Source organism: Microtus ochrogaster, unplaced genomic scaffold, assembly GCF_000317375.1.
Source record: "Microtus ochrogaster isolate Prairie Vole_2 unplaced genomic scaffold, MicOch1.0 UNK3, whole genome shotgun sequence".
Taxonomy (NCBI): Eukaryota; Metazoa; Chordata; class Mammalia; order Rodentia; family Cricetidae; genus Microtus; species Microtus ochrogaster.
In genome coordinates this window covers 12994059-13020771 of record NW_004949101.1, presented here as the reverse complement: position 1 = coordinate 13020771, position 26713 = coordinate 12994059, and the positions used below count along the sequence as shown (strand labels likewise).

Sequence of the window (26713 nt, the reverse complement as noted above, 5' to 3'; positions counted from 1 at the left end):
CTTCATTATCTGTTTACTCCGGCTGTCTTCATTCATCCCAAAGCTGCTACAGTGTCTTCATGCTGCGTCTCCCCTTTGCCTCCTTCCCATGTAGGATGCTGTCTTTTATGCCAGAGACTCCTGGGAGTTCATTCCATTTGTGTGTGTGATAATGCCCTCTGGCGTGGCCCTTGAGTTACCCTTTAAATAGTCCTGTGATTAGGAAGGTGGTTTGGGCTGCTGTGCTATTTACCTTTTCTTCCCTCTCTGGTAGAGAAAGGATGTGGGCTTGCTTGCTCGTTATTTGGGAGACTGTGCTTTTCTGCTCAAGGAAGGCTGTCTGTAGGGTGACCAAAGACACAGATGGGACCAACTACCTTGAAAATGGTGTAGATGCTGCTGAAAATATGCTGCCTACTGTCTGATTTCTACGGATGCTCCTGCCTGAAAACTCTTTTGCCTTCTCAGCACCACAGCGGCGTCTCAAGGCTGCAGTACCCAAGTGCTGTGTTTACTCTCTGAATTGGAGGCCAATTGGAAAATTACGTCTTCTGTTTTTGATCCCTTGACTTTCTGAGATCCCCATTCTCTGTTTCCCTCCTTTCCTCTATTCTATAACAAAGAGGTATGTCACAGACTCCCACTGTAAATCATCTCTTCTGAATCTGTCTGTGAATTGTAGAAGTTCGGGGAAGAAAGGTTGTGATAAAATCTGAATGACTTGTATGTGAAGATCCTTGGGAAGGGAGCACCCTTGTTTTTTGTTGTACTGAGTTGCCAACAGGGAGCCAGCTGGAAGCCATTGTAAGCTTGGGGAGGATGGGAAGGGTCAGGAATTTTTTCTTGAGAAAGCTTGGTATTTACTGTCTTGGCCCCTCTTGAATAAGACTGCCAGGTGTTATTAAATTCACTAGTAATTCTCCATCCACAGTCTTACTTTGAGGGAAAGGTAAATGAGCACACTTTGAGCTTTGGGTCTCTTTGTCTGTCTTGAACTTAGTAGAGACTCAAGGCTGTCGACATTGGTGGGTTGTATAGACCAGGAGTTGAGCTTCCATTCAAATCCTGCATGAGTGGATCAGCTTCAGAACTCTGGCTGAACAGCTTTGGGAAATGCTCAGATAGGAAGAATATCAGACAGTCCACTATCTTTGAATTTTACATGTGCCTCTGTTTACAGGCCTCTGAAATCCGCAGGAAGGTGCAGGGTGCACAGCATGAGTAACAGACAGACTTAACATGGGTGCGTTCACAATCATCCCTCTTCTTTTTATTCCTTTCACTTAGAAGGGCTATTTATGTGATTTTTGAGGAGTTTGTTAAAATTAGATATTTTAAGTTCCTTTTGACATTTTACATGATTGTAGGACATGGGGACATAAGTTCAGGAAAGCTGGAAGGCTCTCACAGTTGAAGAGATGCCATATTTGGGAGTCTTTGGCAAAGTTGAATGTAAACTGTATGTTTTGTGCTTAAGAAATCTTTATAACAAAATTATGAATATCCACCATTTGCACATGACTTGTGTTTACAGGATAAATTAAGAAAAGTCTTTGAACAATATGGAGTTTTAGGTTGAAGAAAAAAAATGAGAGCTAAAATTGGATCAAAAGTCATCGTGGGTCTCAGACTGAGTCTCAGGCTCTTGGGGTCACTCCTGAAGCTGAAGAGAATGTTCTAGGATTCCAAAATGATCCCGGTTGTGTTCTGTTTCGATGCCCACTGGGAGGGGCTTCCAAAATAGACAAGATTTCACTGTTGGATTTGTCTTTAAATATGCAGTTCTAAGTACAACTAGGAAATGGGTGATATTTGTGTAGCTCTTGAAAGTGGATCATAATTCATAGCATCACTCAGAGAAAGGTCATTTCCTGGTAAGTAACAGATCTTCATTTTCCAGGAGGTCAGAGAAAGGGCCTCACACCTGTTAAAAATAAATTACAGAACCACACAGACCAGGGCATATAAAACTACGGAGTACTTCCTTCACTGCATGTGAATATAAAAAGTGTTTTCTGCCTGCGGTGGCTATGTGGAAATCCTGTACCCAAACTATGGGTACAGTGGGGGGCAGATCACTTGTCTATAATATGCACTGTCCTGGGTTTAATACCCTGCATCTGCTCAAAAGCAAAAACGAAGAACCTTCAAATACTGTGATCACTCCTTTCTAAAGGTGACATTATTGCAAGTCATTCATAGAACATAGCCTTTATGCACATCTGCATGTGTGTTTGTTTATGTGTGTGGGTGAAAGTGCATGTTTGTGACTGGAGACCAAGACTGACATCGGGTGTCCTTCCTCTATTACTGTCCTTCTTACTTAATTGATCTTATTGGGTCTCTCGCCGAAGCTGTACCTCATCAGTTCGCCAAGATTAGTTAGTCAGAAAACATCTAAGACCCATTCATCTCTCTCTCTCCAAGGGCTAGAACTGCAGGAATACACCGTATGCCTGGTTTAATGGGCGTTGTAAACTTGGGTCCTCATGCTTATATAGCAAGAACTTTACTGACTAAGCCATTTCCCTTAGTTCTAGCATCTCCTCTTAAAAACAACTGTACCATTTCCACATAAGCCATAGTGTGTAACAATTCTGCATGAAGTCTGTGCATGTAGGGTCTAGCATTATTTCAGGGTATCATCTTCCAATAAGTGTGTGCAAAGTCCAGTTTGTGTCACGGGAGATTCCAATTGACCAAAAAGAAAGCGCAAGAGAAAATGAAGGGATTTGATCTAAGAGGGAGAAGTAAGGGTAAGAGGAATATCCTGCTTGTATTGTGAGAAGAGGGAGAGCCCCACTGTGGGCATTCCAGGTGAAGAGTAAGAGACATGGTACAGCAAGATGGTGGGAAGAGTAGGAAGAAATTGCTGGGATTTGTGCTCGTGACATGAAACTTCTTACCAAAGAAATGAAGAGATCTGTCAATAGTCTAATTCAGAGTTAAGGATCTCGAGGAGAGGTAGAAGTGGATGCACGCTCTACCAAAGTGTATTTGTAATCCCTAAATACTCTAGCGTGTGTGAATGGTGCATGCAGACAGATCCACAGCTCTGTTTTCATTTACGAGGAGCGGAGCATAAATAAGCCTTTGCTATGGCAAGTCTAGGGCACAAAGGGGGCATGCCATGGATGGACCTGTCTGTGTGCGTTAAGGATGCATAGTTGAGTGTTGGTTCTGCAGCCAGACTGCATTTTCCAGTCCCTACCACTTAGCTCTGTTGCTTTGGAACAATTCTTTATTATTTCAATTTCCTCTTAGCTGAACTGGGAATCAAAATAATGACACTCACTTCACAGAGTTCTTTTTAAGGTTAAATATTTGTAGACTGTCTTGGTAGAGGGCAAGTAGTCTCTAAGTATTGATAATGGAAATAATCAGTCAGATAGACCCAATTCAGACTGTCACAGGGAACAGAGATGATGAAAGGTTAGTTTTAGGTGGAGTCCATTCTAAGCCAAAGAGTATTAAAGGTTTCGCAGGGCTTGGATTTGTCCCGTTAGTTGGAGAATCATATTCACATCCATGGCACATGTAGCAAAGGAGACATTTAAAACGATCCAAGGTTACACATCACTCCCTCTCTATCTTCCATATAATTAGGTGTCTGAGTTTTATTATGTGCTGTACTTTGTAAGAGGGTAGGTACCTTGTTAGTGAAGGACAATGTCTCCTTAGTTTTGCTCAGAAAGTTTCTGAAAACTCGTTACCATGCTAGAACATTGGTGACAATCTCTAGGGTTTTCAGTTACTGCTGTCATTCAGCTTTTCTTTCTGGATGCGAACATCTCAAGACTTCCATTTATTCTAGATAAATTAAGGCCAAACAAACATATTGAGATGCATATGTTGTGGGAATAATTTACTTCCATTTTGTTTCTTTACAGGAATGATGTTTTGTTGGGTTTTGAGATTATATGAATGACTGGACAGGTTACTTTATCAATGAATATTAGTATATAAGAAGTGTTAGTCATTATAATTGTGGCTCATACATAGGGGAACCTCTGGTACCAGCATAGGCCCTGGAGCATGTGTCCATCAGAGGTGAGGAGCTTTGATATCTAGATTTGTTCTTTGGCTGCTCTTAATCAGGAAAGTAGTCCTTAAATAGCACATCTTAACTTGCTAATCTCTGGTTTATTGAGTGACAATGTTGACATATATGTTTAAACCATTATAAGCCAGGCAGAGGTTAATGTCTAGAAGAGCATTCTCTACCCTCAGACAGTAGCTCCAGATTTACATCCATACCCATTCTCCGTTCTCACACAATCTTAGAGTGAGCTCTGATACAAGATGATGGTTCAGGGGCTGGAGAGATGGCTCAGCGGTTAAGAGCATTGCCTGCTCTTCCAAAGGTCCTGAGTTCAATTCCCAGCAACCACATGGTGGCTCACAACCATCTGTAATGAGGTCTGGTGCCCTCTTCTGGCCTTTAGGCATACACACAAACAGAATATTGTATACATAATAAATAAATAAATAAATAAATAAATAAATAAATAAATAAATAAATAAAGATGATGGTTCATTGACTCCTTACGTGACAATGGCATTATTAAGTGGATGGACAGGAATCTGAATTATCATTTAGTAATTATAATACATGTAAAATTATGTTATTATAAGTCACACATATATCATGTAGTACACTGTTAACTTGAGCAATATATGCTATCTATGGCTCATACGACTGCGAACACACTTGTTCATGTCTTAAAGTAGCATATGCATTACACATACATTCAAACAATTTGAGGCATTCGTACGTTATCTTTTTCTAAGTTACTTAGAGGTAGTCAGTCAATGAATGTTAGTTTATAAGAAGTGTTAGTCGTTAGAATTGTGGCTCATACATAGGGGAACCTCTGTTACCACCAAAGGCCCTGGTATTTTTAAGATCTTTATGCCTTTGTTATCTACAATAATTCTTAATACAAAATAAGAGTACAGTGTACCCTTGATAAATGCAAGGCCCTTGTGTTCAAGGGTGGTGGATACAGGCATGAGCTAAAGTCACGTATTTTGGTCTCTGACTTCAGATGTGCTATAGCACTGAGATTTAGACTTTGATAAGTGATTTTTATAAAGTCTTGGTTTTATCACTGCAAACTAAAATTAATAATTCATGCCTAAATTATGTGTAACCTTGCTCAAAAGGCGGAATTGGGATTTGAAATCCACAAATGCTACCCAAATACAAGATTAATAGTTTTATAAAAAGCATAAAATAAGATTTGAACACATACAAGTAAGAATGAGGTATCCATTAGGGTATAATGGTTGAAAATTTTTATCTCCCAAATTTATATCTGCCTAGAATTCATTATGTAAACTTTAGAAACAAAGATTTTGTGGATGCTGTTAGTTAAGATGCAACATTACTAGATTTCTTTGGGCTTTAAACGTCATGGCTGGTATCTTGACAAGAACAGAAAGGGACATATTGGGAGGCACAGAATATAGCTTAAGAAAATGGTCTTGGAGGTTTCTGTGGTGTGACGATCTGCCATAGAAAATGAAGAATTAAGAAGAAGAAGCAAGTCAGACTTTGCCCCTAGATTCTAGAAGGGCGAATGAGGCTTTTCTGTGTCTTTCAGCTAAGACTTCTATCCTCCAGCATTGTGAGCAAGTGCAGTAGTGTTATTGCATCTTTTTGTTTGTAGCCCTGTGTACATTAGCTCTGGGAATCATCACACCATGCCTTCTTTTGTCTCTTGTGAAAATAGACAAGCTGAGGTGGAATGATGTCTGGTGTCCTGACCTCACGACTCCATGCTCGGCTTTCTGTAGAGAAACAGCTATCTTGAAGTTTAAGGGCACCAACAGCTTTGGGGCTGACATAGATAGGATGTCTTTCCACCATCGTCCACACTCCACTTCCCATCTGCAAACTTGAGTAAAATAGGCTGCTTGTAGCTTACTCATTGCTATGAAAATTAAGTGAGTTAATATGCATAGCTTGAGTATGTTTGCACAAATAGCTTAAGATGATGCCTTCCAGCAGTCTGTGAGAATTACTATAAACTGAGTCACTTGGGACTCCTGTCTGATTCAAGACAGTTCAGTTATACGAGACTAGGGAAAGGTTCTGTTTTCCATTTTGATTCAGGACTCTTGATCATTTCTGTAAGAGCATAGCAATTTGCACCTGTCATGAGGATGGTAGCCAGGCTATTGAGGGAAGCTTTCTTGGTTTACTGATATTTTCATAGTACATCATCACCATCCCTTCCTCCTCCTTCCTCTGCTCTTTTCCCTTCACCTTTTCATCTTTTTCTTCCTCTTCCTTTCCCTTAATTGCCACTTGCTAGTTTTTAGAAAGAATACAAAAAAAAAAAAAAAAGGAAAGTTAGGAGAAACTTGAAAAAAAAAAACTGTGATCCTTGGCTTATAACTCTGTGTGCTTCAAAATAAAGGCAAGCTTTTAGCTCTCTGTCATCATGGGAAGACTCCATCCTGGGTCTTTGAAAGGAAAGGACAGTAAGTCACACTCTCTTGCTGGTCTGTCACTGGCCCTGTGATCATGGGCTGGGCTCTCCTGCTGCACATCACTGAATGGTTCTCCATTGGGATTAAAATGGCAAACAACATCTGAAATGTATTTATGAAAATGGTGTTACAAGAGAAGCTCTGGCCAGGGGTGAAACCCAGGAGTTTCAGTACTTAAAGAAATCTGAAAATGCCCCAGTCCATAGATATCTACCCTGAGATGTCTCAGGGGTCATTTTTTTTTTATAGTTTCTTAGGCTACCTTAAAACAGAGGAGATTAAAATTGTGAAAATTTACATTTAGGTTTTCATAATCTCCCCTCAGTTACTTTAGGTTTCCAGAACAGCATTGACACCGAACCAGGTCATAGCAAAATCATTTGCCAGACTCTTGCTCAGTACATCTCAGCCGAAAAAGATATTTATTCTAATTTTGCTTCAGATAGTACTGTGTGTTATACGGAAACTAGTAAAGAAAGCATGTTTTCAGAACATACTACACCTCCACTGACAACTCATCTGGAATATCAGTTTCAGTTTTCTTCAGCGAGAATAACTTCCTGAGACTTCTGCTGTTGCCCTGCTCCATAATGGGAGTTTGTTTTCATTACCCGGCTCTGTCCTGTCTTCACTCCTGAGTTTTATCTTTTCTTGAATTTAGAAATCTTGGGTAACATGGTTCCTTCCTTCCAACTCTTTAAAGGAAATCTGTCTCCTCCATGCCCCCATGTCAATGAACATTTGCATGCTAGTTATTCATCTATAGGAACTATCTCACTTATTCCCATTAACTTTCCAGATTTTTCTCTTAGTCTTTGGTGTTTTCTACATACACCATGATAACTTAACACATGATTTTAAAGAGTTTATTCTGCTCAAGCTTGCCAAGATTCTTTGTGAAAACTGCTGTTGTTCAATGATTTGACAAAATTGTGGCCATTTCTTCAAGTGTCCTCTGACACTCTGTCTCTAGTCTGTTATTGACATTGCAGTTTTACACAGAAGATTTTATGTGTCTTAATCTAAATTTCTAAAACTAATTTTATTCAGTACTGTAATGTTGAAACCAGTTACAAGTAGATTTGTACTCTCCACTTTATCGGTCTCTGAGATAATTCCAGACCTTCTCTGTATTCTATGCCTCTTTTTGGTAATGAGTACTGTTCAACTAGACAACAAATATATGTGTGTAATCTTTATGTAAGCATGCTGTGACCATAGTATTAGAGTAGTTAAATTACCATTGTACTCATGAGTGACATACATGCCCCCATTTATACACTAGCTATTCTAAATCAAACAGCTTGGTCCAGTTCCCATGATTGGTAAACATTGCACCCTTCCTGGAGTGCCTGGCAGTACCTCTGTTAAATGGAATTCCAGCTCAGCCCTGGCATCATGCTGTTTTCCTACCCGTGTTCTATGTTAGGATATGGTAGCATTTCAATGGCAGAGATTATAATACAGTGCTTCTAAAGTGTCTCACCCAATAAGATTCCAAACCCTAGGTTTCCTTCAAACGTTTGTATTGTCTCACAGTTCCATTAGAACAAGTTGTAAGACCTCTATGTCCCAAGTAAGGCCAGCAAGTTGGCAAGCTCTCTGGAAGTCTGCCATCTGGAGGAACACCCATGAGCAGTCCTGCCTGAAGCCTTGGTACAGGCCCAGCACTGACCTCTTGGTCTTTCTTTTCCATTTTCTCCTTTCACTTTTTCCTTTCAGAAAACAGAAGAATGTCTTTGTTATTGATTGTGAGGTCTATAAACTTTTGAAATTTGGCAATTGAGCATTAAACTTGTTTTAATGTGCACATTTGCTTTTGTTGAATGAAGTCCAGGTCTCTTATTTCCCAGGGCACAAAATCTTGGTTAAATTCCATGGGAAAGGCTTGTGTTCTGAGTGTATAAACATCTAGCCAAATCCTTGTAGGATTCAGAAAGTGCATGCATTCTTAACAGTGACTCAATTCAGATGCATGCATGTAGATCAAACCTATTCTTCAGGAAGGTATGTTGTGCAAATAGATTTTAAATGGATTGGCGATTCCCATCTTGCTGCAATGAACTCTCCTTCCATCATGAAGTATGCTTTTCCTCTAGTTGGGGACTCAGGATGACCCTTGAAGTCCTTGCTTTAGGGAAAGTAGTTGTGTTCTAGAAAACACAAGGATGGCTTCAGTAAATGAATTACAGTGAGAATCAGCACATGGGAAGCTAATGGATTTTTTAAAAAGTAGATCATTGCTTACAGTTTCAGATTGTTTTCATTTTGAGCTATTTTGGTTAGAAGCAAACACCAAAATTTAAACAAAACAGTCTGCTTTATGTACAATAAACTTGTAACTTAATTTGCACATTTGTTGGATGCTTGCTTTGGAAGTCATTGTGGTGAAATGGAAATCGCTACATAGGCTTTTGAGCCACCTAGGTGTGGATCTAACCCTTTCTGATCAGCATGGTGCCATTTGGTAAATGGCATCACTCCTCTGAGCCACAGTGTCATTTTCTATGAGTTAGAAAGGCTAGGAGCTATGTTCAACTTAGCAAATGCAGTCTGCTCCCTGTGTCTTCAACAAACACTTTGATCTTGAGACAAGATCTGACCAAGAAAAGGAAGTGTTTTGTTTGTGTTCATGACTTCTACGCTGTGATTTTCTTGCTGCTGTTGAGATCAAGAGTCTATTTTGAAATGCTTGTGCTGTGAAACTTACATCTTGCCCTTCATACTGACACCATAAATGTGTTATTTCATGAATTTAATAGTAACAGACACCTTGATACCTGTGACACAGTCTGGTTATGTGTTCCTAATGTACATATTTATAAGTAAATGTTTTACTACTGTACAATTAAATTATTCTTCAAATTCTAAACAAGACTTACACATTTTTGAGATTAGGAAATATACCACCTTAGATTACTGCCCAGCCTTGCCATGGTAGACCATCTTCTGATTTTCATGTATTGGGTTTGTTCTGTCTGGGTTTGAACTTTATATACTGGAAATCATAAGTGATAGACTCTTTTCTAGGGGAGGTCTGGCTTCTGCTTTATATCTTGTTATTGTCCCCAAGAGGCTTTGAGAAAAGTATGCATATACTATGGACAGGGAATTTTTTTTGAGGGAGGGTCTTGTTGTGTGACCCAGCATGCTTAGAATTTCTAGGGTGGCCATGAATTCATGATTTTCCTGCCCCAACCTTATGAAAGCTGGATCACAGGCATATAGTACCATGCCTGGCTTGGATGCATTCTTTTAAACTCTCACTTGTAAAGTTGGGTTCTTTGCTCTACTTATATGAACTGAATATGAGATTACATGTTCCTTACGACTCTTATGAAGAGAACGGATTTGCATTGTTTTCAAATTCCAGGTGCTATTGGGGCTCATGATATCTTCAGATATTAAAATTTTTGATAGCTTTTAATGACTTCATATCGTGTATCTTGCATACTTCAAATCCTTTCTTTGCCCCAGGGGTGGACTTCTGGCTTGCTCTACTTTATTTCATTTTACTGTTTGCTTTCGGTATTACAGAATCCACATTTTGCTACTTGGCTCCTTTGATTTGTGTGTAAAGTGACAAGCACCTGTAGTAATTGGAGTGGCGGGGCTGTGTCCCCAGCACCCCGGCTGCCCGGCTAGCTCAGTTGGTAGAGCATGAGACTCTTAATCTCAGGGTCATGGGTTCGAGCCCCATGTTGGGCGCCAAAATGTAACGGCGTAAACGAATGCAGACAGATTTTAAAAAATATATATATATATAGCTTTAATGGAGAAATAAACTTACAGAACCACCGTTCCCGCGGAGACCAGGAAAGCAGAAGTGAGTGCAGCAAGCACGCTAGCCAGATTTATAGGTAAACATTAGCCCGAGGCGAACACGCCCCCTAAGGGACGGGACTTATCCCTACAAGCACAGTGGGCTGCCCGAGCTTAGCTTGACTGAACACCACTGAGACGGGAGAAAGTTCCTTGAAGGAAGCTGTATTGAGAAAGGAGTGTTCTCATCCTCCAGCCTCACTGCTGCTTGTGCAACTTGGGGCGGTCGGGGGGGGGGGAGCATCTTGAAGGGTATGCCTGCCAGACTGACCTTTGGGTGCCTGCTTATATGAGTTTTTCTCTTACACTTTTCTTTGCTTTCAAGTGGTTTCATTGCCGACAACACAGAAATTTAGAGTTTTCCAGTAGAATCATCCCTTAGGCTTTTAAAGCTTAATGTGTAGGTGTTTCTTCCCCTGTCACCTGCGCTAGTGTTTTTCTGTCCATCCCTGTCTTTACGAAGTGACTCCTGGTGCATGGTGGATTTGCCATCTTGTTCTTGTACTGGTCTCTGGCCAATCATTGAACTTCTTGAACGCCGATACAAAAGCCACATTTTTCTGAGATCACTGAGGTTTGTGTTTGGGGGGTCATGATGGCACCTATAGATGATGCAACTGTAGTCTCTTATCATGAGCTCTCTGTGTATAGCCTGGCTGTCCTGGACCATTTAAAAGAAGAAGAAATGATGAAGCAGAACCATAACCCAGTGCACTGCAGAAGGATTCACAGAGTGACAGGGGGACACACACACACACAGGGGAGACGGGAGTCAGAACAGTGAGGAGAACCGTCACCCAGTGCACTGCAGGAGGGGGTACAGAGTGACAGGGTCACACACACAGGAGAGATGGGAGTCAGAATAGCAAGCAGAGTCACTATTTCATATCTGTTGGGTCTTCATGCCAAGTAAAATACTGATCATTGCATGTGGTTTACAATTTTGTCTTGCAGTGCCTAGGCGAGGGAGGTAGATAACTGTGAGAAGGACACACAGCCTTTCCTAATCAGTGCTTAGCGAAGCTGACTCCTTTATTCCTTGCTTTTAAAACTTTTTATAGAGTAACAAAATACAGCTAGAAACTGGGAGATTGCAAATAATATTAATTCATGATTTTTGTTTTAAAAACATGGTAGTACAGCCATGTAACCAGCACACACAGACTAAGAAATGGAGCATTCCCCAGCTTTCCATCCACACCCTCCTCCTTCCTTGCAGTTGCTGCTGCTCTTTCTGAGGTTAACGTTCTGATTCTAACCACACAGATTAGCTGCCAGTTGGGCACTCGAAGTCAGTGGAAACTCACAGCTTAATCTGTTTTGGGTGTGTCTGTTGTTGTTTTTCCTGTCACCTGCTCACCATGGCGTTTGTAAGATCTATTCACAATGCTGCAAGTTTGTAATCCTTGTCGCTATATGATATTCCGAAGTGTGTGTCCCATATTTATTTATCTATGGCATTACAGTGGGCACTGAGACAGCTTCTCAATAAAGACCATCATGCTTACCCCATGCACTCGCTTGCTTGTGCATCTGCAAACACATCTGCCTTGGAGTGGAAGTGCTGAGAGCAGGCGCTGTGCCTGTGAATGCAGAGTAGCAAGGGTTCTGCACAGTCAGCTTCCCACCCAGGGAGAGCTGACTCAGCACACTTCTGGTTAAGGCGTGTGTGTGTGTGTGTGTGTGTGTGTGTGTGTGTGTGTGTGTGTATTCAGTGTTTGGCCTGTAAAGATGAAGTCGTTTTCCAAACTGGTTGTATCCAGTCCTGAATTTTGTGAACTATGCAAGAATTCTCTAGAAGGTTGAGATAATAATAATGACACTTCTAATGATAGTAATGATGATGATGGTGAGAAGCAGAAAAAGATGTTCCAGAAATGTGTGCTGGATAACGATCAGAATTGGTTGTTATGGGTGCGGCGGGGATCTGAAAGCCTGTCGTGTATTTGCTTTGCTCGTTCCCATCTGAATTTTCCAGCCACTGGTGGAATGTAGCACTCTACCCTTTTTGAACTCTTTTTTTTTCCCTTGACACAGTACCACATTAAAGTTCACTGTAAAATTCCATGTTCTGTTAAGTACCAGTCCTAATGCCGTATGGAATTCTTAAAGGTGCAATCATGGGCCTGAGAGTTGTCGCAGAGAGATCGAGTGTTCGTGGAATTGTTTGGATCCAGACGTGTTTCCTCCTTTGTCTTGACTTTGTAGAACTGGCAGTGGTTGATAAATTGTTTTGGAGTAGAAGCTTACTAGATTCAAAATAGCATGCTACTAAAAATAGACCTCTGGCTTGCTTATCAGTGCTGAAGAGACAATGTGAGGGAAAGTCTGCTCCATGGCTCTTGGGTATTTTAGATAGGATGTTAAACCTCACACAGAACACAGAGAACTAGCGGCACCCCTTGTTTATGCTTTTATGCTGAGACTCTGTTTTCCCCATGGGAGAAGCTAATTTGGGGGGAGTGTGCTCAAAATCATCTAATAAGTGTGTCTGGTGAATAGTGATATAATTCTTTAAAAATTGCCATTTCCCCTGAAAGGTAAAATGAAACAACATTCTGCTTTAACTAATTTACATACTTTCCTGTTTGGGTTTAGGCTATTATTTACTTAAGATTTTTTTTTTGTTTGTTTTTCATTCTTTGACACAGGGTTTCTCTGTGGAGTCTGACTATTTTGGAACTGGCTCTGTACACCAGGCTGGCCTCAGATTCACAGAGATCCATCTGCCTCTGCCACCAGAATGCTGGGATTAAAGGTATGCACTATCACCACCCAGCTTATTGGAGATTTTTGAATGTACTGCCTGTGTGGTTTTGTTGGAAAGAACATGTGTTAAAATCATGTGAGTTGGTTCTAACCACATAGAAGCAATTGTGGCAATCAGACAACATTACAGTGTGTGCTACTGTAACTACTTTGCATAATGTGTTCTGTGCTTCAGAATTTCTCTGCTGGGTGGTCAATATTAAACTCAACTATAGATAAAATCTGCTATATTAAATGTCCAACATAACAGAGGCGATCCTTAAATGTATTTCAATATTAGAAAACATATCTTTATGGCTATTATCTCAGCAGGTGAAAGAAGGGAAATCACATGATCATTCTCATAAAGCGACAGAGATGATAATGCACTATTAATGATTTTAAAAAGATCTCATAAAGTTTGAATATTGCAGGTGATCTCAAAGCCAAAGTCCGGGTCCTGTGTGGTGGCTGCACTCAGGTTGTTCCTGATAAATGGAGCAGGACCCAGAGTATCCTCTGACAAGTCCGCGGCAGAACCAGACCACTGTGATGAACACCATAAAAGTCGGGGGTGAGGGGAAGCCCTGTTAACATTTGCTGGGGCAAAATTTTCTGCTTTGGGAAACCAGATCAATTAAAGATTCTCATGAGGGCTTCAGTAAGGGGTGGGGACTATGACCAAACAATTTATTGAATGGCTTCTGTGATTCAATCACATCGTATTCTTGTCTCAGTCTCCATACAGTACCCCATTAACACGTGTCATGAACACAACTGCAATAATTAATACAAACCTGAAAAGTAAGAATGCATTCCAACCTCAACTCCTAATATAAAAATGCACTTTTTTTTTTGGATTTTCGAGACAGGGTTTCTCCGTAGCTTTTGGTTCCTGTCCTGGAACTAGCTCTTGTAGACCAGGCTGGCCTCGAACTCACAGAGATCTGCCTGCCTCTACCTCACGAGTGCTGGGATTAAAGGTGTGCCCCACCACCGCCTGGCTAAAGGGCACTTTAAAATAAAACCAAATATATAAGCTTTAAATATAAAATTCTGAAGTATTTTCAAGGTCATCAAAATAGTGTTAAGTCACAGGGACAATAGATTATTCAATAAGAGGCAGGATTACAGCATCACTAAAAAATGCTTCTACAAAGAATAATTCATAATTTAAAATGGAAAGTAGATTGATCCCAAATTTCCTGAGAAACCGCCACACTGCTTTCCAAAGTGGTTGCACAAGTTTGCATTCCTACCAGCAATGGATGAGTGTACCCCTTTCTCCACAACCTCTCCAGCAAAGGTTATCATTGGTGTTTTTTATTTAGCCATTCTGACAGGTGTAAGATGGTATCTTAAAGTTGTCTTGATTTGCATTTCCCTGAACGCTAAGGAAGTTGAGCATGACCTTAAGTGTCTTTTGGCCATTTGAATTTCTTCTGTTGAGAATTCTCTGTTCAGCTCAGTGCCCCATTTTATAATTGGGTTGATTAGCCTTTTACAGTCTAGTTTCTTGAGTTCTTTATATATTTGGACCCAACAATACCATTCTTGGGAATATACCCAAGAGATGCCCTATCATACAACAAAAGTATATGCTCAATTATGTTCATAGCAGCATTGTTTGTAATAGCCAGAACCTGGAAACAACCTAGATGCCCTTCAATGGAAGAATGGATGAAGAAAGTATGGAATATATACATATCAGAGTATTATTCAGCAGTAAAAAACAATGACTTCTTGAATTTTGCATGCAAATGGACAGAAATAGAAAACACTATCCTGTGTGAGGTAAGCCAGACCCAAAAAGAGGAACATGGGATGTACTCACTCATATTTGGTTTCTAGCCATAAACAAAGGACATTGAGCCTATAATTCATGATCCGAGAGAAGCTAAATAAGAAGGTGAACCCAAAGAAAAACATATAGGCATCCTCCTGAATATTAACCTTCATCAGGTGATGAAAGGAGACAAGAGACAGAGACCCACACTGGAGCACCGGACTGAAATCTCAAGGTCCAAATCAGGAGCAGAAGGAAAGAGAGCATGAGCAAGGAACTCAGGACCGCGAGGGATGCACCCACACACTGAAACAATGGGGATGTTCTATTGGGAACTCACCAAGGCCAGCTGGCCTGGGTCTGAAAAAGCATGGGATAAAACCGGACTCGCTGAACATAGCGGACAATGAGGACTACTGAGAACTCAAGAACAATGGCACTGGGGTTTTTGATCCTACTGCACGTACTGGCTTTGTGGGAGCCTAGGCAGTTTGGATGCTCACCTTACTAGATCTGGATGGAGGTGGGTGGTCCTTGGACTTCCCACAGGGCAGGGAACCCTGATTGCTCTTTGGGCTGACGAGGGAGGGGGACTTGATTGGGGGAGCGGGAGGGAAATGGGAGGCAGTGGCGGGGAGGAGGCAGAAATCTTTAATAAATAAATAAATAACAAAAAAATAAATAAAATGGAAAGTAGAACAAATTAGGGTGTTTAATTTTTTTTCAGCAAACCAAACTCGATGACACTTAAAAGATTTAAATCCTCATTCTGAAGTATTAGTGATGAGGTAAATTTACATGAAGAATAAGAAAGTGGATAAAATGGTACAGTGAGCAGTCAATGAAGATGAAAGGAAATAGGAGTGAGCCTTATTAGCTTTAAAATTAACCGAAGATGCGCATACCCAAGCACAATGTACACAAAAATAGTCCTTCACTCACAAAATTCACTTCCGTTGAAAACTGAAAGCCAGTAGTTGGTGATTCCTCTCTATGCAATGGATGGTGATTCCTCTCTGTATTTGCTATTTTGCCTGTTGTTTAGACTTGTTCCGTTTTTTGATAGTCTTTGACGAATTTATCAAAACAGAAACGCCTTCAAACTCTTTATCTCAGCAATTTTACTATTAATATTTTATTATAAGAAAATTATTGGAAAATCCATCAGCTATTTCAATAAAAATTCAATGTAATGCTGATCAATAGTATAACAAATTGTAAGCCAATGAAATGGCTCAGAGATCAAATGTTTCTGCTACCAACTCTGACAGTCTAAGTTGGATCCATGGGATGCAAATTACAGAAGGAGAGAACTGAGTCTTGCAACTTGTCCTCTGACTTTCCCATATGGCCTGTGTTGCACACATGTACATGAATATACATACAAACACATATAGTTAAGAAAATGCAATAAAATATTAAATAGTAATAGCAGTATATCTATACGTTTCTCAAAAACAGGACATTAGCTAAAATGTGATGATATTTTTCTGGCATTAAGTAAATGTTCCCTAATTAAATAATACATAAAATGTGTACATTCCTGTTGTTAAGGTAACTGTTCAGAGTGGAAAGGAAAATGAACTAGATCTTCTGTTAGAAATGAAAGGCCTAGACGCCATATGGATGGGAATCCAAATGATCGTGACTTCCTCCGAGTGGGCGATGATGGACATTTTAGTGTATGCCGTTGTAATTATTCACAGTTGCAACTCTTCTAAAATGAGAATAAATAACTTTCATCACTTATTATCATACACCCCATTTTATCTTGTTTTACACAAGGCATGCTTTGTACTGTAAAAACAGAAATGGGATGATCAGGACTCTTTGATAACTCAGAGTTCCACGGAGGCATCTCTGTTTAGTGGTTTCTTTATTGCTAGTAAATTAGATAATCAAGTTCTGCCCTTGATCTGATGGAGACACAAATAGAATCAGTAATATAATCAGACACCAACCATGACATTAATTAGCTAACCAATTATGTAAATCAGATCTCAGTTTCCACCACAATACCTTTTAAAAAATGGATTTTTATTTATAAAACAATAAAATATTTTTAAAAAAATTCCTGAAATGTTGCAAAAGTTTTGTCTAATGTCCTAAGGAAAGACTTAGGCTGCAGAAATAAAAAGAAGCTTTGAAAGATACAGAGTTTGGAATTAAGTACTTTGTCAAGATCAATAATTATTGTCATAACAGAAAGCCTATGTATGGTATGTATGGGCTGTGGATGTCCATTGTGTAGCAGACCTGATTTGGTTAAGGGGAACAACTAAAGATTTCCTATCATTCAGTTCTCATTATGCAAACTAATTGGTCTGCAGTTGTTTGTGGGCAGGGACCAAGCATGTAGGAAAGTACAGGGTTGTGGCTAATGTTAATGGTTCTGTGCACTTGCAGTTTGGCCTGTTGCAGGATGCTTCTGGCAGAGGCTACATTGAGGAATTCCCTGTTAAGCATCCATTCTCTCTTTTCTCAGTTGTGCCCTTTTCTTGATGTTCCCCACATCCCTCGTTTAACGACAAACAGTCTCTGTTTATTGCCCTGGCTGAGGTTCCGTGCAGTACCATAAAAAGAGTACTACATTTAAGGTGGTTTTGTAGAGAAGGTCAGCATCACGTGGTCCAGTGTTCTCAATGGAAATGAAGCTTCTAAGAGTAAGGGTTGAAAGCCTTACCAAAGCATCACCCGAAAAAAGGAACTAATATAGAAAATACCAGAATGTCCACATTTTAACTGCCATTGTCTAATTTTCTCGAGCGTGACTGTGCCGACCATCTCTCAGCCTAGCATCTTAATTTAATTTTAGGAATAAGAAGAGTGAACAAAGACAGGTACCTTGTTAAAAATCATAAAAATTCCATGTTTCTGTCTCCTTTCTATATGTCAGAATTCTACGTGATTATCTAAAGAATGTAAAAGAAAATGAAACATAAATCATCCAGGGCGCTACATAAACTTGCTTTTTATTTTTGATGTTTTAGAAAATATTTTATTTAATAATCAGATGCTCATATAATATGCTTGAGTCCAATCCACCACCCGTTCTCTGCCCTGCAAACCTTCTCCTGTCTTCTCTACCACTTTCCCCTACCCAACTTCCGTTCTCTTTTAAAAACAACACCCACAGATTCCATTTAGTGGTGGATCTTACATTTGCAATAGGTATGGAAGCATCTGCTGGAGTACGAGTAGTCTCCCAGGCCTACATCCCTGAAGAAGACTGACATCCCAACTAGTCCCGAGTTGCTCATAGAGCTCCCTGGATCAGGAAGAACTTCGTGAATCCTCACTCCCTGATCCATGCTGGGATTTTTGCTGGCTTGATCTTGTGCAAGCCCTATGCATGCTTTCTGAACTTCTGTGAGTCCAGGTGTACAACTGTGCTGTATTGCTTCATTGTAGTTATCTATTCCCTCCATCATCTATAATCTTCCTGTCCCCTCTTTGGCAATGGTGTCTCCATCATGAAGGGGAAGACATGTGATATAGATAGCACATTTAGAGCTGGCTACTTATCATAGTTTCTTATTCTTTGCATGTTGACTGGATGTGGATCTCCATATTAATCACCATCTACTGCCAAAAGAAGCTTCTCTGATGAGGGCTGAGAGACAGACTGACCTGTGGAGATAAGAATGTAGGGATCCGTTTATTGTGCACAATTAGCAGAATAATAGATTCTTCTATTCTAGCTATGGGTGTTTAGAACAATTAAGGTATCAGTGATGGATCCTGTCATGTGGTTCACAATTCTATTTAGAATTGTTAAAAGGTGGTTACTCCCATAATGTTTGTGCCACTATAGTACTAGTGGGCATAACCTTCCAGGTCAGATGTTATTATAGCCTGCAGATTTCACAGCTGGATAAGACTGCTGATGATCCCTCCCCTACCTCTGGTAGTGTATAAATTACCTTCCAGAACTATGAACTCTAGCCAATAGGATGCAAATTCCAGGTGGGTACCACCTTAATGTTTCCATGTGTTGTGACTCAGGTATGTGATGTCTTCAGCAATGGGGACAAAGAACAATGTTTAGAGGGATTTATGGAGCTCCATGACCAAAAACTGGATAAAAGGTGATACATACTAGAACTGGGCTATTTAGGGATGTCAGCCCAATAGAAAATTCGAGATAGAATGGTTGAAGAAAACCCCAATCATAAATAATGCTAAAAAATGAAAAGCTAAGTAAGCAAAATTAAAAAAAAACTCAGTGAAAATTCTCACCAATAAAATAGACTGTGTAGAAACCACAATGAAGAATAGAAGAAGATAGAGAAATTGGGTCATACAGTAAAGGCAAATGATAAATTTAAAAAGAAATATGGACAGATGTCGAAGAGCTTTGGGACACCATGGAAAGACACAACTTTTGGATTATGACTGAGGAAACAATAGCATTGAATGCATAGAGAATATCATCAACAGAATCACAGGAAAAAAATTCCCAAACCCAGACCAAAAAAAGTTTATTTGTGTCTGAGAGGTCTATGGAACATTTTTTTTTTAAGAAACTAGTTTTGAAAACAAGTTCTATTTGACCATTTATATCAACGATTTGTAGAGAGGAAAATGTAGTTGTCAAATTGGGAGTGAGAGGAAACTGTTGGGAATACCCGATTGTCCGGTTTAAGTTATCTTTCTGTGTCGTGTGATGCTGTTTTCTCACATCTGCTGAAGTTTTCATGGTTGTGTGTTTCTTAATAAAATTGAAATTCTCCTGCTTGAGAAATTTCAGTTTAATAAGCTTATCAACAGAATCATCTTTATTCCTTCATTTGATGTTTTTCCACATGTAAGAAAATATGCACAGTGGGTTTATTAAAACAAAAAAAGCAATGCAGTTGAAAAATTAAGCCTTTTCTTTCGAAAAAAAAAAATAGTTCTATTTACATTTGTTTCCTTGCCATCGTCCCATGTCCTGGAGGCAGGCTATTTCCCAGCTGATGATCTGGTTCACGTAGAGCTAACTCTTTTGCTAGCTTGGTTCAGGGGTCATTGAGAGCTCTTGACCTGGAAGAATACGTCACTTAGACTGCCTGATTTGAGGAGAACGAGATTCAATCACATGCGTGATTTAGATGTAAGAGGAGTTGCTGAGTTCCCCAGAGAGACACAGGAGTCATCTGAGTTCCTGACTCTCCATTTCTGGAGAAATCTTCGCTGCTACCCAATTCAGTTTGATAGTGAAGCAAAGTTCCATAGGAATAAAAAGACGAGAAATGCTATGGCATATCACTGGGCCTCCATGAAGGCAAGGAACTGGAATGGGACTTGAAATATGTTACTAAAAAGTTCTTGGCAAATATATGGGGTAACTTTTATTCATTTTGATTTCTGTATCAGTAGACAGAAGCAGCGTGAGGTATTACATGCAGTGTTCATGGAGCTTCATAGATTTTCACTACCTTCTTGTAACTTCTGTCTCTAACCTTGGAAGAGGAAGTAAAGGGCTGTAGCAAGCAACACTTCTTGGAAGAACAGAGTTTGGGGTCAAGCCTTAAAAAGATATGATTTAGATGAAGAGAGAAAAGGGGCTTGCAGTTACAGAAGGGAAGAGTCTTTGTAAAGTCATTCAGATGAAGACAGCCATAGTGGTCAAGTGTGAGTTAATAGATTTACCTATAAGGAACAATAAGGTAGCCTTATTTCTAACCATGTTGAACTGGCTTTGGATGATATTAACTTGAGCAGATAAAGGATTTAGCAAGAAATTCAAAATGACATCATAAAGGATCACAGCCAGAAATGGAGAGTCAGGAACTCAGATGACTCCTGTGTCTCTCTGGGGAACTCAGCAACTCCTCGTACATTCTTTTCATCTTCCCCATCTGTGTGTTTTACACCCTGACAGAAGAGTCTAGGGCGTGGCTAAGCTAGTTGGTACACTAGCTCATTGACCTCAACTCTAGATTCCGTCGTCATGTGTTCAACCCTCACCCAGTTATCAGCAGTGAAGAAATGGGTTCCTAGAGCACCTTGCCATTGCCACAGAGCAGCTCACTGATAGGGCGGCACAGGCAGCTTCTTTAAGAAAGACTTCCTTGTCATGGGAGCCCCAGAGAATGAGTGAGAGATTAGTGTGGGAAGAGACTGTGTTGAAGGTCGGTGGAAACACTTACCCTTGGTCCTCACGTTGAATGGAGAAAGTTGGCAAGGTCAAGAAGTTTGGTGTAAAGTGATTTGGAAAACAAAACAAAAAAAACAAACAAAAACAAAAGCACTGACCTTACAAGAGAGGGTTAAGGCAGGTGATCCAGGGATAAATGAGCAAAGTCCTGGAAACTGATGTGATCTACAGGGAGTTTGGGTTTTCTAAACATAGTGATAACAGGTCAGTATGTTCTGGAAGAAAACTCCAGAAGAAAGACATGTTTGTAGATAAGGAAAACTGATGCCAGACCGTGCTCTGAAGTCTGTGTTCAGCTGGTGGCCAGGGATGCCCAAGGGTGATGACCAGTGCAAACAGGGGAAGGGTTGATTCCAGACACGGTAGAATAGTCCTTCCTGTTGTGCTAACTCACAGGGCCTAGCTAGCTACCTTCTCACACAGGCCATATGGATCTGAAGCAATGGTTGTGTTTTGGCCAAACCAGGAGCTTCTTCTTGAATCCCTGCCAGTTACTGGTGGAAGCCAGGAAATACGCTTTTAGGCTTCTACAATTCTGGCTAAAGGAGTTATATCTCTCCTAACGGTGGTCATATAGTGGGTATAAATAGAACCTTTGAAGAGATAAGCCATGTGTTTCCCAGTGGTTACGTTACTTAATTTCAGATCTTATTTGCAAATGTTTGAATTTGTGAAAATGCCTCTAATTTATTCCTTTAGGACATGCATTGAACACAGGAATGATTTGGAATTTAGCTACTGAGTAGAAACTAATAATATTTATTCTCCAAGGCTTGTGATAGGTTTAAATGCTAGCTAACGGCTAATACTGATTTATCTTAGCTGGTCTCTTAGAGTTAAAAATAAATCCCAGGTGACACTCAGAATATAGCATGCCATTACTAATGTATTTACATAGCAACATTTCAGAGGGTTTATCATCTTTATCTATTCTCTCAACTGGATTGATTGAAGACGAAGAAATGTAATTTTCTACTTCTGAATAATTAAAAGAACTGGTTTTTACTAATCAAATTATAATTACTAATTAAAGGGACTATATTTTTGTATCACTATTTTATAGTAAAAATCAACATGTTTCGTATTCTTTATGTCCCTTTGAAGATGTACGGCATTGCAGAAAAAAACTGGCAGTGCCAGGTTTGAGAAAAGATGTAGATAACTGGAACTCCCATGGGTTTCTGGGGATGGGGAGTGCTTTTGGAAAGCTGTTAAAGCTGTACCTGTGTATATTGCATCATGATGCATCATACCATACCCTGCCATGCCATACTATACCATACCATAACATATTATATCATAGCATACCATTCCATGCCATATTGTACCATACCATATCATATCTTACCATGTAATATCGTATAAGCCTAATAGAAATATGTGTCTATGACCAACCAAAGACATTTGCAAGATGATATCCGAGCATCACGGTAATAGTCCCCACAACAACGCAGCTGTTCATCAGATGAGAGTGGAGACACAAACAGCAGTGCATCACAATGCAAGCACCACTCAGCTGCGAAAGAGAACTGACTAGTCATTCACGATGCCATATGGAAGAAATCCCAAAATACTGTATTAAATGAAAGACGTCAGACCCAATCTGTAAGTTCACTTCTTATGTGAAAGCCAAGACAGGTCAAACTGATAACTCTCTTTTCCAAGGGTGGGTTGTGCCCCATTTTACTACACACCGTGTACTATTACCTCTTGGCTGTGGTGTTCTTTCTGCTTTTCCTTTTATGTGAGTATCCGTTGTCAGTACTACTACTATGCCAGTAGTCCCCAAGAAAATGAAGTAATTGCATTGTCAATCATTAGCAATAGTACAATTTGAAAACAAAATGAGATGGGTATCAGATAACTATTTTTGTGGGTATGAGAAATCATCTTAAATTACAGAAGCTTTAAATGGCCGTCCTGTATTTAGGCAGCAATTCTGCGGATCAGCATTCTAATCTGTGTTCAGCTGCCGCTTCTTCTGTCTGCTCACGGACCAGGCCTGCATTTGTGACTGACTGCTGAGTCAGCAGGGCAGTGCCCATGCACAGTCTGACTGTTGTTTGCGGGGATGGAAGAGCATCCCCAGGTTCTATTCCCCCACGGTTCTCTTATCCACGAGTTTGCGGAGTGGTTTCAAGCAAGAGTGGATGCAAACGGTTATCGAGGGCCGTCATTACAACAGTTAACGTGGCTTTATTACAACAGCTAACGTGGCTTCTGCCATATTCCTTTTAAGTAAAAAAAAAAAAGCACCCACAAAATTGGCCTGGATTTAACCACTTGAAGGAATCCACTGCCAAGTCACTTGTCTAAAAGCAAAGGAGATGGGGGCGGAGGAGGGGGCACTATTGCTGTCATTTTGCTCCGAATGGCAAGCAAAGACAAAATAATCTCCCGCTTCTTTATTTAGTTTACCTGGTAAGGTTTGGACAGCAATATTACCCTGTATGTTGAGTATGCATACATGGGCAGTTTTTCTCAGAATGGCTCCAGTGTAGTTACTGGTTCCTTTGTAAACAGTTGCTTCCCTTTCTCAGGGAGTCCCTTTCTGAGCTGCTGTTTCCCTTGCACTGAAGGTCTAAGCTAAAGCAGATTTCTCTAGAGCTGCCCTCATCTTCTTGAAGTCCTGCTGCTGTGATTTGACTCTCCATCTCTCAGGCAGCCAAAGGACATGGTGTTATACTTTGGCTTTTCAAAGCTTCAGAGCAAAGTATCCCACAGCTTCTAACTCAGATGCTGTGCAGTATGGATACGCTGTTTGTTGCCCATGGTGACTGGCATGCTTCCTTCCCAAGACGGGATGCTTTGCACAGCTCCAGCATCCTCTCTTTCTGCTCTGAGTTCCTACAGTGCATGCTCCATTATGCTAAGGGACACAGATTTTTTTCAGGTCACTACACAGAGGCCCAGGAATACATCCTTCTACTGCAGGACATGCAACAGTAGCTACATCAATGTTCTTTTGACTTTCAGATTGTTCCATATTTTCTAAGGAGCACCATTGTTTCTTTTAGGAATCTTAAGCAGGGGTGTTTGCTAACATGTCCATTATATACTGCAGTTCTCTAGAGGGACCATTCTCATAGAAATGATGATCTCATATAGCAAGCCACATCAAATTAGAAGTTTAGTGAGCATTGTTTATTTGTTTTGTGTCACATGGCATGTGCGTAAAATGAAATGGCGTGGATTCAGGAATTATCTAGGCAGGGACTTAAACCCTACTTGCTGCATTTATATGATTAATGAACTCAGACAGTTTAATTAATTTCATCACACACAATCACACACACACACACTCACACATGACCAATATTTGAATGATAGTAGCAGATGGTAAATGCACGTTGATTACTCTCCTTGGAAACAAAGGGCAGGATAGGAAATGGCCCTGTTCAGACAGATCAGAAGGGAACATTGTGTGACAAAGGGCCGCTTAAGTACATGAACTTGTGTTTCTTCTCTTTCGCTTCAGGGTTTCAAGTGTAAGAATGGTACCTGTGTGCCTGTTGGGTGAGAGCCAGTGAGATAATACATGTACAGTGCTTGGTGCAGCTATGGAGAGAGAAGTGCTCTGCAAATATTAGCTTTCTTCTTCCACTCCTCCTCCTCTGGGGACCAGGCAGCCCTCACATTAGCCTGTTGTCTTTCACAAATAGAAAAATCCCCAGATGCAGACCTCTGGAGAGGAGGGTGTGCTCAGGTGACCTACGATGGAAGGATCATAAGAGACAGGAGCAAGGGAGTGTAGGCACAGGCCAGGGAATGTGGACAGGGCTCCCACAAAACACAGTAAGCCAGTGCTAGCAGGGATAGACTGCATCTTCCCAGTCCTTCCCAGCTCATCACACTGTTAGGATGTACTTACTTACGTAAGTAGCTCAAGCAGAGCCTCTAAAGAAGATTGCAGTTGCATGTGGTTGCAAACATGGCATGTAGGAGCTGGAGATGGGACACAGAACCAGTAGAAGAATGGTAACATCAGATCTTGTGGCAACTCAATGATTCCTCAACACGTTGAGAATTTATAGGGACCAGTCAACATATCTCGTGTTTAAATGGACACCTTCTGATAGAAAATGGCAAGTCTACCACTTAAGTCATAGCACCTCATACCCATCATATCCACGAGCAGCTCTTAAAGTAATGCCAGTCTGTAGAAATGTGGCCTACGGTTTCAGCCTGCCTGGGTAATTGGCCAGATGATATCTGAATGCAGCCATGATCATTTAATTAGAACATTGCTAGATAAGGAGGGTAGTGGCTGACTTTCATATGCTCCTTTAAGGGAGGAAATGAAGATTATTTTTCCAGGCTATGTAGGACTATTCTTCCACCACAAAGTATTTCAGCTATCAGATTTACTTCTGAAGGAATCTAGTCTTTGTATATTATTTAGAGATTTTAGGAAAGTACAGCTTAAGGAAAGTTTTTAGAAAATTTTAAAATTCAGAGAGAAAGATACATTGCAAATTTCCAAAAGAGTTTTAATGGTCTCCATTGTATTTCAAAATTCATTTCTATTTGTAAAAATATATCTATTTTAAAAGTATCATTATTTCTAATGTACCTCTTTTTAGGATCTCTTAAGAAATCAGAAATTGATGATAGGCAATTTTGAATATTTTGGAGAAAAGTTAATAAAACATGTTATGATTTTGACCTTATTATCATTCTTACATTATTCTCATCTCAGTTATGGACTATGCATTACTGGAAGTCATTAAAAAGAAAGCTTTGCTCAAAGCAATGTGAGATCTGGAACCAGAATCTTAAATGGTGAATAGGGGTGAAATTCCAGACTGAATTATGAAGCCTCCTGAAATGCGGTAGCCCATTTTTGATAAACAGAACCATCATCAGTAGAGAGCTCACTTTCCTTTGTGCTTTCCTGTGATTTGGTACCCTGTTCACTCCGAAATTTGAGGCTTTATCAAAGTCTTGTCTTCACATAGGTCAGTCTAAGGCAGTAAGACGAGACAGCCTGCCTGTTTTGTGACTCCACTGGGTCCTAGAACAAGAAGGTCCCAAGCTTCAATTCATTGCTTTTGATTACTGCACATTGCTGTCTATGCCTTTTCTCTGATTTGAATGTTAGAGCAAATTAACTGTGTCCTCCTCTAATTATCCAGGCTTCCATCTTAGCCGTGTGGAATTTATGCCCATAAAGACAGTGGCTTAGAAACCTGAAGATAAGACACTTAATCTGCTGCCAGAGATTTGCTGTCACTGTTTTAGGTGCAAAATATTAACAGGCCAGGTATGTGTCTCCAATCCCTGGCTTCCTATGTTTAGTGGGGGATTTTCTGAGAATGAGTACATTTTTCACATCACAACTGGAAAATCAGCCACAAAAGGAGTGTCTGGAAACTGGGATTTAAGCATAAGCCTATCTTTCCACGTTTGATGGGCATATCTGTATCTGGGAAAATCTGACCTACAGGATGTGAAATATGGGCTGTGACACATTCTTCCAAAGTGCATATCAAAGGCAGACTCATGCCTTGCCTGATTCTCATCTTGTATTTTACAAGTTTCAGCTAATAAAGAAAATTAGCACTTAATAACAACATACTAACTTATCGCTAGTGAGAGCATGACTTTTGTATTACCATATGACCCTTAATTTACTTTATTAGTGGTCTATTGGGTTTGAATTGGGTCTATTGGTCTATTGAATTTACATTTGTTTTTTTTTAATTTATTTATTTATTGAGGATTTCCGCCTCCTCCCC

At 40.1% G+C, this 26713-nt stretch overlaps 1 protein-coding gene and 1 non-coding gene across 2 annotated transcripts in view; both read left to right on the top strand.

Annotated features, from left to right (window-relative positions):
• Positions 1-26713, top strand: part of Plcb1 (phospholipase C beta 1) — a 691541-nt gene that overhangs the window by 79125 nt on the left and 585703 nt on the right. The window lies entirely within an intron of this gene.
• Trnak-cuu lies at positions 10113-10185 on the top strand. Its single transcript has one exon. It is a non-coding gene; the product is annotated as a tRNA-Lys (tRNA).